Below are 13231 nucleotides of genomic sequence, written 5' to 3' on the forward strand. Positions count from 1 at the left end.
GGGCAGAGACCATAGGGCTTCTATGAAGAACAGAGAGTAGACACAAAGCACTGTAAATGCTGAAAGAGAAAAGACTTTTCAGAGGACACACAGTGGTGTGCTATAATCCAGAGATGAAGCAAAGTTTGTTGTATATTCTCCTCCCCTGTGTTTGCTTTAATGTTAGTGCTTTCATGTTCACTGAGAGTTTTAACAGCCATCAGAAAACTTCCAGAAAACTTCCAGACTGATCAGTGCTTCTGAATCTTTGCACACTGCTTTGGTTGCCAGTTGAAAGGGAAGGAGGTAAAGGTTGTGACCTCTTTGAAGCAGTGTGGCTTTGGACCAAGTGCAAGCTGACTGGAAAAATTCCACACCTTCTCTGGGCAGTCTGTTCCAGTGCCTCACTACCCTCTGAGAATTTATTCCTGACATCTAAACTAAATTTTCTCTCTTTTAGTTTTAAGCCATTTCCCCTTGTCCTATTGTTATCATGATGCCCTTTTACCATTATATGTTTTTACCATGTAAAAGGTCAGACCCCCTCCTTCTTGTAAGCTCCCTTCAAGTACTGGAAGGCCCCAGAGCCTTGTCTTCTCCAAGCTAAACAAGATCAACTCTCTCAACTTTTATATAATAAGAGGTGCTCCAGCCCTTTGATCATCTTTGTGGCCCTCCTCTGAACCTGCTCCAATAGCTCTGCAACATTCTTGTCCTGGGGGCCCCAGGATTGGATGCAGTATTCCTGATGGGGCCTCACAAGGGCAGAGCAGAGAGGGACAATCATCTTTCTCTCCCTGCTGGCCTCCACTCTCTGCATGCAGCACAGGATACTGTTGGCCTTCTGGACTGTAAGCATACACTGATGGCTCGTGTTCAGCTTTTTGTCCATCAGGACCCCCAAGTTCTTCTCCGAAGGGCTGTTCTCCCAGTCTATACACATATCTGGGATGGCCTTGATCCAAGTGCAACGTGCAGATATCTGCATTCCTCAAGTAAGGATGACAGCACGCTGGGGGCTGGCATGCTAAAGATAACTAGAGTGTTATTGGGAAATCTTTGGTGGATGGTTGAGAGGCATTGGTATCAGAACAGTTGATCGGAGTATGAAAAGAACCATCAGTCAACATCCCTCTCTGTACTGAGTGCTAGTTAGGTAAAGGGAGCTCTCTGCCTTACTAGGAGGCTGGGTAAATACACTTGGATTGTGGTAGCTGGAGAGAATGGATTGCTGCTTGGACAAAGATAAATCCTAATTGTGAAATATCTTCAGGAAAAGCACTGAATATTTTGCCTAGGGAAAAAAGCAGGTGTAGAGATAAGAGTTATAAAATGTCAGATTTTATGAAAGGAACCAGATGATGGCAGCATAGAATGCAACAGAAGACTGAGAAAATTCCTAGGTTAAATAGCAACAGAACTGTCCTTGAAAATGGAGTCAGAGTTCAATCTTTCCATCTCATCCCTCACTTCAGCAGTGGCTTTTGAGATATAGGTTTATGGCTATGGGAAAGAGAAAAGAAGACAATTATTGTGTTCTGTGTTCATGTGCCAATCTTTCATAAGCTATGCAATAAATCAGCTCTGAAGTCTTTTCTGTGTAGTGTCAGTGATAAACAGTTGTGCTTGACTCTTTTGGACTCAGAAATCATTTTTTTCCTTACCAATGTAAATTCTTCTAGAAAATCCTACTGCCTACAAGTCTACTTTGCTAATTCTTGTCAGCAAAAGTAGTCTGTAACCCCTGCAGTCTCCAAGATAGAATTTAGAATACATCTCTAGGTAAAATGAGAAATGCAAGCTGAATACACGTTAGTTTTCAAATGAAAAGCTTAACAGCCAATATCTGAACCATAGATGCTTGACTTGGTCGCCTAAGAAACCAACACCTGCTTTGGTCCTATGATAGAGAAGTGCAATCTCTGTGGAAAAAAACCCAGACACTCATACTGGAGCACTGTTTGGTTGTACTGGCAGAGGGCAGGATGATCACTGTGCAGGGGCTGTTTGCTCAAAATCTTCTGGTTTGGCCACCAAAGGAGGTAGTGGGGGTTTAATACAACCCTTCAGAATTGCTTCTGCAGAGGTAGGCACACCATCTCATGGGATGCAAGCATGTAGGAGAGTATTTTCAAGATATGTGATGTTATGAGTTAGTGCGGGAACACAAGGTTACAGCACATTCACAGCTGCTATGTATATGCCTTACCTCTGTGCTGGGAGCATTTGGAAGTGGAATTGTACCTCTGTATGATGGTAATTCTCAACTTTGAGACAGGTTCCAGAAGCTGAGCTGCTCCGATGGTTTTAATATAAAGTTTGTTGGCACTGTTCCCCTCACAAGTTCAAGTGTCTTCTGGAATAGTTGACTCTTGAATTGCTGTGGTGACTGGCTCTGACTGTGTAGATCTCAGTTATTGTGCAGTTGGCCACCCTAGTTTCTAGAGCTGAACTGACTCTTGTGAAATCTACATAGTGCAGCTCAGTGGAAAAGTGCAAGTTTCAGAGAAAGTTGACTTTCCAGTCCTGAGAGATCTAACACATAACAGATGTCTGATGGATTCCTCTGGCTGATAAAATCAAACTCAAACCATGCAGTTGCATCAGTGAATGAAGTATGCAATCTCTATTGACAGAGAAGCTAAGCTCTCATCTAGCATACATGTAATAAAACAGGAAGGAGAAAATTCCTTAATGGAAAAAAAAAAAAAGTAAGATACCTGCTACTACGTGTTCTCCAGCACAAACTAAAACCAGACCTTGCCAATAGAGACAAACTGCTTAATATCCACACTGGAATTTTAAGTTAAAAAATAGTGTAATTATTTTTATTTTTACTACAGCAGCTAAGATTGCTCTCCTAAATAGATACATTGGTATTTTATGTTTAAAACATATTAAAAAGAACTTGTGTGAAATTTTTCTGGAAAAGCATGAATGATGTGGTACATTTATCAACACAGTAATAAAACATTTATAATTAGACCCTATACTTTGTATATGCTTCAAGGAGAGGAATTTCTGAGTCAGCATGTGGTGCCATTAAACGTTTTAAAATGCAGCTTAATAATAGCTTTTCACATCCTTTTGGTTGAATGTGACTTTTACTTTAAAAATAAAATGAAATAATTTTAAAAAAATGCTCCTGGAGGTTGAGTGTTCTGTATTCATGCCATTCTGTATCTCTGATTGCAAGTACTACAATCAAGAGAGTGAACAAAACAGGACCACGAAAATGGGCATCATAATTATGGAGTGACACTGCCAGTGCACATTTTCCAAGAATGGTAATTAGGCGCATGTCAGGGGTAAGCACACACAACCTCAACATATAGCTGTGCCGTTCCCTCCGGAGATGTCTGTTTCTATTCATGACATCCTTGCAATCTCTTCTAACCCATAATTTTCAAGACAGCAAAGCATTGGTGTTTGTGTTGTGCAGTCTGATGTTTTTCCTTCAGAGCAAACAGGAAATCCCAACACTGTATCTCGCCACAGTCAATTTTAAGCAGTTGAACATCTCCAAGAAAACACTTTGCTCTTAACTTGTAGCTGGTTCAATATGCAAAGTTTTGCAGCTGACACATTGCTGTGCTGATAATGCTGCGCTCTTGGCTACAAAAGGTAACGTGTGTTAGATTGAGGACAACACCTGCTGATGGTGTCCTACGGCAGCTGTAACACTCTCTTTACATCTTTCTGCTTTCTAGGAAGAGGAGGACCACTGTGGCTAGTTTATGAAGCTAAACACAGTATTAAGAGTGCTGTTACACCTAGTGACCGTGTGACCAGGCCTGGATTTCTGCACGTGGAGGACAGCAGTTCTTCAAAGAAGAAAACCAAAAGGCAGGAGATGGCAGCTGAGCTCTTGGGTTCCTTGTAAGCCTTCATCACAAAATCCCTTTAAATGAAACTACAATTCTTGTTTCATTTTAAATGCAGTGAATGACTTTGTAGCAAGTTCTTCTGTGGGTTCTGTAAATACACAGCATAAATTAAATTAAGTTGTTTGCCTATTATCTCTACTTACCCTTTGATTTTTTGCATAGTGTTTAGAATTGTCTTTTTACAGCACATACATATAACATGAATACATCTACAGGAGATAAGACTGATTCTAGGCTAAAACAAAACATCAATCTGAAAGGGGTAGAATGGTATCCAAAGAAAGTGAAATTTTTGTGTAATAGACCTTACTTAGCAATTTTACATTGTTTCATTTGAAAACTAGATACTATTTTCATTGCCAATTCTGATGTATGTTGCACTCTATATCCTGTTTTCTTTCTCTTCTGTTCTTTTTCTTAGGATGGACAGAAAGAATACTTTATTTGAAATAACTGCTGTTGTGATAACTCTAATGTGTAGTGATATGCATGACAGTACCAGAAGCTGTCCAGAACCTCTCAAACTACCTCCCAGCATTAAATATAAGAAATAGTATAGCTTTTCTTGGCCACATTACTTTTTTGGACAATGACGTTAAAATTTACATAAACATTTATTGCTTACATGAACAGTAAGTCTGCAAAACTGATATTAAGTTATATATTAATGTTCTGTTTTCAGTGTCTTGTATTTGCAGATCATTTTAAGTAATGCATTTATCAAATGGAAGAAACTAGCTTTCATAAATTATTGCTTCCCATAAAGGGTCAAATTGTTCAGTTTAAAACTGATTTGTGACTATAATTTGTCGACCTATATTTCTCTCACATGCTATGATTTTATTCTTCACAGCATTGCAAGTTGTTTCATAGCATTAATGCATGTTGTTATATTTGCCACGTTTTACCCCAAAGGTATTTGCAGTTCAGTTCTGAGCGAAGCCCTTCCTGTACAGCAGGTGATTTGCAAGGTGCTTTGTGATATTTCCCGATAAAAAGTTCTATGTAAATTATCTTCACTACCATATGGCCTGTTCATGTTCCCAGCTCAAATCCACTGGGAGAAACCTCTCGGCAAAATCAGTGGAAGTGCATCTGGTCCACACACAGGCTACAACAGAAAATTCTTTTGGTTTGATTAGTCCTTCAATGGAAGTTCAAATAAATCAGATGTAAGAAGAAGCAAAGCTGCTCAAAAATGAAAACCACTCTGTGATGTGTTTGAGATATGCCAGAAGCACTTCTCAGTAGAGACAAGTATAACAGATTATAAATTGGCTTGGTCAGAGTGAAAATCACTTGTAAGAGCACTGTTTACAAACCATCTGGATTTTCAGGTCAGTAGTTTGCTGCAGTAATACTCGAGACACTGTATATTCAAGCAGAACAAGATGGATTTTACTAAGTTCTCCTTTTCTTCTGTTGCTGACCAGCATTATGTAGATGCAAAACCAAACGATGTTGGTGCGGCTATGTTCTGTGCTGCTTTAGTTGAGGAAACAAATACTTTTACAAGGGAGATATGACGATTGTTATGCCAGCAACGAAGGCAGAATTTGTTTTTGCTGCTAACAGAAAAGTATGCCAAATTTGTGTTAGTGTTCCTTTCCACTGCAGCCTCTCGTAATCTGAAAACATTTTCAAAATAGAAATGACAGTGCCAGTGAGAATGAACTTTGACAGCAGTATAATGAAATGTGTGGGAGGAAGCACTCAATCTGCAGAATTTGAAAGAAAACCTAATTCCATCTCCAGTCCTTAAGGATGTGGTACTGGACCAAGGACTCTTAATACAAGTAGCAACAGTGTACAGCCTAATTCAAGCATGGTGAGAATAGTCTCTTCTGGTGCATGCAATATTAATTCTCCAGGGCTTTCTCCATCTGTTGTCGTGTATGCTTGAAGTGTAACCTCTTTGAGGCAGGAAGTAATTTTATTTCATGCATTTACTGTGCCTACCTAGCACAGTCAGACACTGTCAGGGAGATATAATCACTACTGTAGTACAAGTAACAATCTTTTTCCTTGTAGAAGTCACAGTGATGAAAGAATAATGATATAACTCATGTTTATAACATATTTCCAAAAAAAAAAAAAAAAAAAAAAGAAAAGAAAACAAACCCAGACGTATTTTTATAAGCTATTTCCTAAATACAGATGTAGGTTTGTTTGTTTGTTTTTACAACTGAAAGCAGGTATAGAAGTTACCTCATTACTTTAGTGAAAATCTAGATTTTCAAGCAAAATAAGTTGTGAAAATCTAATGACAAACAAAAGCATGAATTTACCAAAGAAGAGACTTTCTGTGCTGGTAAGAAGACATATACAATAATTGTGGTGCCCGTGGGAAAGGTAGGAAAAGGAAACTGGGCTACTTGTCGGCTCAGCTCTGATAGAACATTACCTGATTTGCAGAGCACAGTGTCCCACATCTGCCACCCCTGCACAGGCAGAAACACCTCCTTCTCCATTGCAAAGTGCTAGGGAGCTGGACTGTATCTCTGCAGCTCTGATAGGAATACTTCTGATCTGCAACCCTTCTGCAGTAAGAAAGGCAGCTCATGTGAGTGTACTGTGGGTCTGTGGTGTTCCAGTGTTTGTAGGTTTGTAGGTTACTTATTAATGGCTGCAATGAATTATTAGGAAAGGGAGAGATGGCTGATCCATGGCTTGAATCCTTCAAGTCAAAAGTGAGTGCCTGTTGGTTTTGAAGTTCTGTGGGCTTCTAAATATAATAGTAGAGGATTTGCTGGCTCTTTGTGGACCTTACACATCAATCATAAGAAAAATTTACTTTTGGTCATGGAGGAATAGCAAACTATGGCTATTCTTACAGTAGTGCAGTGCATTTCCTTGGATCCATAACAATGCCCGTTGTCCCGAGTTTCCTCTTTTTTACCAGTTTTTGGACCAGGCTGTGGCTGAGATGCCTGGCCACAGCGGCGTCTGTTCCGGAACGTTCTAGTCGGTTCCAGAAGGTTCTGCCCGGTTCTAGAGAGCGCTGTGCAGCCGCAGCCGGTCCCGCCTGGTGCCACAGCGCCCCCTGCGGGCAGAGCGCAGCCGGGCAGCGGCAGCGCTGGTGCTGAGCGCCGCGCAGGGGAGGAAAGAAAGGGCGTGGGAAGCAGCAAAGTCGGAGCAGGAGGGCAGAGCTGGTGCCGGAGCAGGGCCTGCAGCACGTAGCACTAAGGCTGGGCCTCCGTTTTGTGGCTCGGAAGAAGATGGCTGCGGCCGGGCGATGGGTGAGTAGGTGGTGTGTGGCTTCCCACATCTTCTTTGCACGCGTTAGGAAGGCTGGTTATGGGCAGGTGTCCCAGCCTAGCTGTTTTAGGCATGCTAATGCTTTACGGTCTGAAGTACAACAAAAAATAGGAGATGGTTTTTTTCCTTGCAAAGTTCCCTATTAATTTATTTTATTATTAAGAATAAAATTTATTACCCCCCTGAGTGTGTCTTGACACAAGTCTGGATGGCAGAATCAGGGCCTATTCTGAGCTAAATGGAATACAAACGTGTGTGACTTAGGGACTAAATCCATTACAGGGACTGGAGATGAACCAGTATCCTGTGTTACACCGTGTTACAATGAAAACAGTGAGAGAGAGCTTTCCCCACTTTTTTTTTTTTTTTAATTAGATGTTACAGCAACTACTTGTACCCTTGGCAATTTAACAGAACTTAACCAAACTCAGATCTCATCAGGTTTTAATTGTGTGGTTCAGGAGTTATTAAAATAAGCCATCAAACAGCCCTGCAAAGGCAATCCTGTGTACCTCAGTGCCTGGGGCTCATAAAGATAGGTAATCCCTAAGTGCCTGAGCACAAATTAGTCTGGGTTAGGTGGATAAATAGAGAAAAGTTGTCCTGTGGTAGCGTACAATCATAAGAAATTGTCCTCTAAATATTCTGGTTTTAGTTTGCAGTTGGTGGATCATCATCATCTGCAGGCTGCCCCTCCTTGCCATGTTTTCCATCAGAGATGTGATGTAACTGCACCATGCAGCCTGGGGTGTTTTCACATGCACGTGGGTGTGCCTCTGCAGGGAGGCCTGTCTGATTGCAAGTTGCAGATTCACAGCATAGGCAAATTGTTATGTAACTGCAGTAAGGTGTCTAATCTCCCTTTGCCCAAAGCTGTTATACACAGAAAGATTCATGGTGAGTGCAAAGCAGTTAAGTTGAAGGTAGTGCCAATTATGCTGGTCTGTACCATCTGGGAACCAGGCCACCCTAATAGGCCACCTAAGAAAACCAAGGGAAGTACGTGCTTTTTGTTTTTTGTTTTCTTTTTTTTTCTTGATGACCCACCTGTGATGAAGCAAGCATTGTTGCCTCAAGGCCCAGGTGTGTTCACTGCAGTGCTAGTGTTTTCAATGTAAAACCACCTGTGAACCAAATAGGAGTGGATGGTTTTCTCCACCTCCAGTGCAGCTCTAGCATAGATAAAAGCAAAATGTTCTGCTGCCAGCCATGAGGGTCTGCAGCACCCAAAGTTCTGGGAAGATGAAAGTAGCTGCCCACCACGCCAGGGAGTGAACTTGCTGTCTGAAGGAGATTTTGAGTATACAGCAGTGTTTTGAGCTAGAATGGGGTGAAAGACTTGAGTTTGCATATGATTTTAAAAAAAAAGAAGTCTAAATAGGCTGAATGTGTGGAAGAGGTGAAAATATCTCTCTAAGCAATGCTGAATATTTTAGGGCAGCATTGTAGGAATATGCCTTTGTGAAACCAGCAGACTCCTGGCCGTTATTCCCACCAGGGGGCAGGACGAGACAAAAATTAAGGAGTTATTAAGGGGTAAAAAAGCAATAGCCCTGCTTTTAATATTTGTTCCCTTCTGTTTCTGCAAAACCACAGTCCCTGCAGCAGTAAGGCTAGCTGAGTGAAAGAAGTAAGCCCCATTTTTTGTTTTGTTTTGTTCTGTAAGCAATGCTTGGCTTCTGCTTCAGTGAATGTATGTGTATTACTGCTTCTAAGATACTCTCTCCTCACAAGCATGAGCATTTTAATGTTATATAAAACTATATCATAAATCTGATTTTTTTTTTTTTTTTTCCATATTGCAAAAAGCTGGCTGTTACTTTAAATCCTTTCTGTAGCATTTTAGCTCTTATTTTTCCTGGGCACAGTTTAGGGATTATCCTAGGCACTTCAGTGCAAGGCTGCAGCACTATATTGTCCTTTGTAAAAACACAGGAGCCTAAGGCTTATGCCATGCCCAATTACAGGAGGACTCTGACATCTTAAGCATTACTCGTGTCTAGGAATAATGCAGACAGCAGCCTACTTTCTGACATATTGTTGTGACCCACTGTGCAACAATGGAAGGGACCACTGGCTGAAAACTGTTTAGCCCAACCATGATACAGGTAGCTGTGAAGAGCAAAAATTAGGTTTCTTCATGCAGAAGTGGATGTGCTTGGGAGAAATGCTGTTCATAATTAATTATAGCCTAATCCCAGATGATCTGAGTGCTCAGCTCTGAGCAAGAAGATTGTGAAAGTCTTTTCAGTAATTGCACTACAGAATGTAGTATATGTAAGAGGAGGTGAATCACCCAAGAGCAGAATTATATTAAGTAGTTCCTAGGCCACTCCAAATCTATGTGTGAGATGCGAAGCCAGTAGCTGCTATCTGTGGATAGCTGTATATTATTGCTTGCAGCCATATTACATGTATGCTACAAAGTTACCAGGTCCCAGTAACCATGGTGAGAATAAGTGGCCTTTCATTCATCATAGAGTTGTACAGGAATGAGAAACCATCCTACCTCTTCACTTTGGCAATGAAAAAGTAACTGTAAATTGTGTGCTTAGCTTTGGTAAAGGTTTTCCCAAGCTTAAGGGATGCATTTGTGCATGTATCAGCAAAGCAAGGCACAGGAAGATGGTCTGTGATTCTGTGATAGGTTATAAATGTATAAATTATCTATAATTATATACTAAGAAGTTTCTGACATCAAGTGATTGAAGCAATTTTTGTACTACTGTGCTAAAAGTTCCTCAGAAAACTCTTGTATTTAAATGCAGAAAAACAGTAACTTGTGTCAAACAGTTGAGCCTGGTAGTAAAAAGGAAGATAACTGATGCTTAGATTTAGTGAGCTGAAAATTGTCTATATATATATAAAGTTCTATAAATAGATAGAAAAGGAAATATTTGACCATTATTCCTGGCCCTATTCATTCAAAAAGCATTAGTCAGCCCTCCAAATGAGATTAAAACATTTACTGAGATTCTTATTTCCCTTCACTTTTGCTGTAGTTGTGTTTATTTTGTATCTTAGCCTTTCCCCACTGGCTACTGAAGTTAAAAGCTTCATAATAAAAGAAATAAAATCTGTGATTTGTCCTTAACGGGGGTAATGGGAGATGCCATTCTTCCAGAATTCTCTGCTACTCCAACAACTGATCGGGGCTGTAATGAGGGAGCAGCAGGGGAATCCCTGGGTACTTTTATTTCCAGAGGAATGAGTGAGCAAGGAAAAGATGGAGGTCTGGATAAGGCAAAAGTGGAAAAAAGTGCTAAAGGGGAAAATTTCCTTGGGTGTGTTAGTATGCACTAACTTCCAGAAGTTAAATATTTACACAAAGTGCAAACCAGAAACAATACTTCAGCTCTTTATTTTTTCTTTCTTCCTCAGTAGAACAATTCAGAAGGTTTCTTTGTGTGGAGGAGTGTAAGAGCTGGCTGAAACTCAAATTCAGAAAGTTTTCAGCTAAAAACATTTGGCAGGCAAGTGAAAATTTCCAAAGCAGCTGCAGAGACTGTTCTGTTCTGTCCTATCAGTGCCTTATTCCTTGCTGTTCTCCCCAGGCCTTTCCAAGGGCTGCACTGGGGTGGTGGTAGCGGCTCACTGCGGTGCTGCTCAAAGGCAGGGAAGGCCCCGATACTCTTAGTTGCTCTGTATTTCCTCATCAGGTGATGAGCTGGAACAGGTAGTATGTGAACTCATAAATATCTACCTACTAGGCAAATGGAGTTTTGTTGTGTAGCAAGAGAATATATAAATGTGGCTAAGACATGCTTAAATAATAAGTGCCCGGACTTGAAATTATGAAGCTAGATCAGAGTCAGGTTAGTGACACAGATCTGTGGGGTTACCTGGATACAGCAGAGATCAGAACTGACCTCAGATTCAGTGGTAAATAAAAGTGGAAAGAATACTGAAAGCGTGCACACTTTTGGCATAAACACAGATATTTCTTGAAGGTGTGAGATTCAGTGATCAAATGTGCATCTTACCCTTTTGGACCTCAAAATAAAATAAAACAAATCTTGTTTGTAAGTTAATTGCAGATTATTAAGCTATTTAAGCTTATTAGACAATAAGAAGTATTCAGAATGTTAAAAACGTTACTTTTTTTTCCCTAACAGTCTGTAAACTCTCACAAATCCAATGTTATGATCTTTAGCTCTGAAGTGGATTTTGAAATTTATTTATTCTACAATACTTCAAAAGATTTCTTAGATAATTATTATAGGCCCTAAATGGATGTCACTTGTGAACATTCAGTTATTAACTTCAGGTAAAGCAAAAGAGTCCTTTACAATGAAAGCTGCTGGAAAGAAAATGGCACAAGTTTGGTATTCACAATGCAGTGCAGTTCAAATGCTTTTCTTGTTTGTTTCATAATCCACGTATTCTTGATAGCTATATATATTTTTAATGTCCATCCTTTTATAAAAGGACACCATTTATATATATATATTTTAAAAATATTACTTTGCTATTAATCAAAAATAATTGACAGGAAAAATGAAGGATTGGAAGTTAATCTACCTAAGAACAATGATGGGAAGATCAGGGGGGAATTTAACATAGGCTGCTGTGAGTTGTTCAGTGTCACCAAGAAGATGTGATGTTGGTGTCAGGAGTGAAGGAGCCATTACACTGCATGCATCTTTTGGTGCTGTGCCATAGCTGCTTTCAGGCATGAAGGAGGTGCAGCCCTGAGTCCGTCTCGTTGCACAGAGGTGGCTGTGAAAACATGGTCTGACTGACCAGTGGTCCTTAGATACAATTAATGCCTTATGGATGCAGTTTGTTGTTATTTTTTTTTTTCCAAAAGCAAGGCATAATATGGAATTTCACATTAGTTGGCAGTAAATGGTCAGCTGTAGAGAAAAAGTTGTTAACAGAGGAAAAACTGAGTGAAACACTATAAAATTTGTCCTTGATTTCTTTGTAATTACGACAGTTAATTCAAACTTTCCTCAAAGCCCTACATACATGGACTGTTTCTTCATCTGAGAATCTCAAGAGTGCTAGAAACATTAATTAAATAACCTTCTTAATAAATCTGTGAAGGAAGATGGATAATCATTGCACAATACTCAGAGTGATAAGGCACAGAGAAGCATTATACATAATGTTAAATACTTTGCTGGTATCTGGAGTAGTTACTGTGCGAATTCCAGCAGTTAGGATCTATGAACAGCTACAAAAAATAGCCCCTTTCAGGGTATCTTCATTTGAGAACAAGAAATCATTTTCTGATCTTGATACTCTTTTGACTGTTGGAACCAAAAAGCTCTCAGACATGTCAGGTGAACAGCAATCTGAATTTCCATAGCTATGGGGACTGTTGTAAGTATAAAGATCTCTTATGAAGAATTAGCTTCCATGGGGCATTTTTCTGAACAACTTCTGATTTAAAAAAAAAAAAAAAAATTCAAGACAGTCTTGGCTTCTCAAATGTTTTCCTAGAAGTTGTATTACACGCAGAAGCCTTGACATATGAGTGCAGATAATGGCTTATTTATTAGAAGCAGTCCTGTCTCAAGGAAGTTGTATTTGTTTTGAAAGGTGGCTTAAGGATGCCTGTCATTATTTACAATGCTAACGTTGATTCTATTCTGAACTGTCTGAATTCTTTCTAGCATGAGAGTTCTATTTTGGATCATAAAAAAAGAGATTGAAATACTGACAAAAATGTAAAAGATTGTGTGCAGTCTCTGCTGTATTTTAATGAAAAAAAAGCATACCATTAAGTCAGCTCTCAAAGCATATGTCGGGATAAATTAGGAGGGAAGAAAGAACTCCAAAAAAAATCCTTCAAGGCAGGTAACAGTGAGTATAGAAATGTATTGTTACATTCAGTAACAACTGTTATTATGCTGAAAAGTTCACCAATGCCAACACAAACACAACGAAGTGTTACAGTTACTTCTCAGGTTGCTTTTGTTGAGTTTGTTCTCAAGCCTTGACTCACTTCCTCTGTCTGCTGAGCTACAGGCAGGTCGGACAAACCCAGCAGAGGAGGAAAAGTGCAGTCTCTCTTTCTCCCTGTATGTATAGATGGATCTTGGGGTAAGGAGACTCTTAGAATTTGGGGCTAGTCATCTGCACTTTCAGTGGGCCGTTCA

General features: G+C 39.9%; 1 protein-coding gene across 7 annotated transcripts in view; it reads left to right on the forward strand.

The window, feature by feature from the left end:
- The first annotated feature begins 6890 nt into the window (after positions 1–6890).
- The window catches only part of PLPPR5 (phospholipid phosphatase related 5), a 202723-nt gene continuing 196382 nt past the window's right edge, over positions 6891–13231 (forward strand). For 4 of the 7 annotated variants that reach the window (XM_090146296.1, XM_090146298.1, XM_090146300.1 and 1 more), the window contains exon 1: positions 6905–7105. The gene's annotated coding sequence lies outside the window, so the exon portion shown is untranslated. Of the gene's footprint in view, positions 7106–13075; positions 13176–13231 lie in introns of those variants that run through there. The other 3 variants (XM_090146310.1, XM_090146304.1, XM_090146301.1) reach the window with 3 other exon arrangements.

Source organism: Phasianus colchicus, chromosome 9, assembly GCF_987193195.1.
Source record: "Phasianus colchicus chromosome 9, bPhaCol1.hap1.1, whole genome shotgun sequence".
Classification (NCBI taxonomy): domain Eukaryota; kingdom Metazoa; phylum Chordata; class Aves; order Galliformes; family Phasianidae; genus Phasianus; species Phasianus colchicus.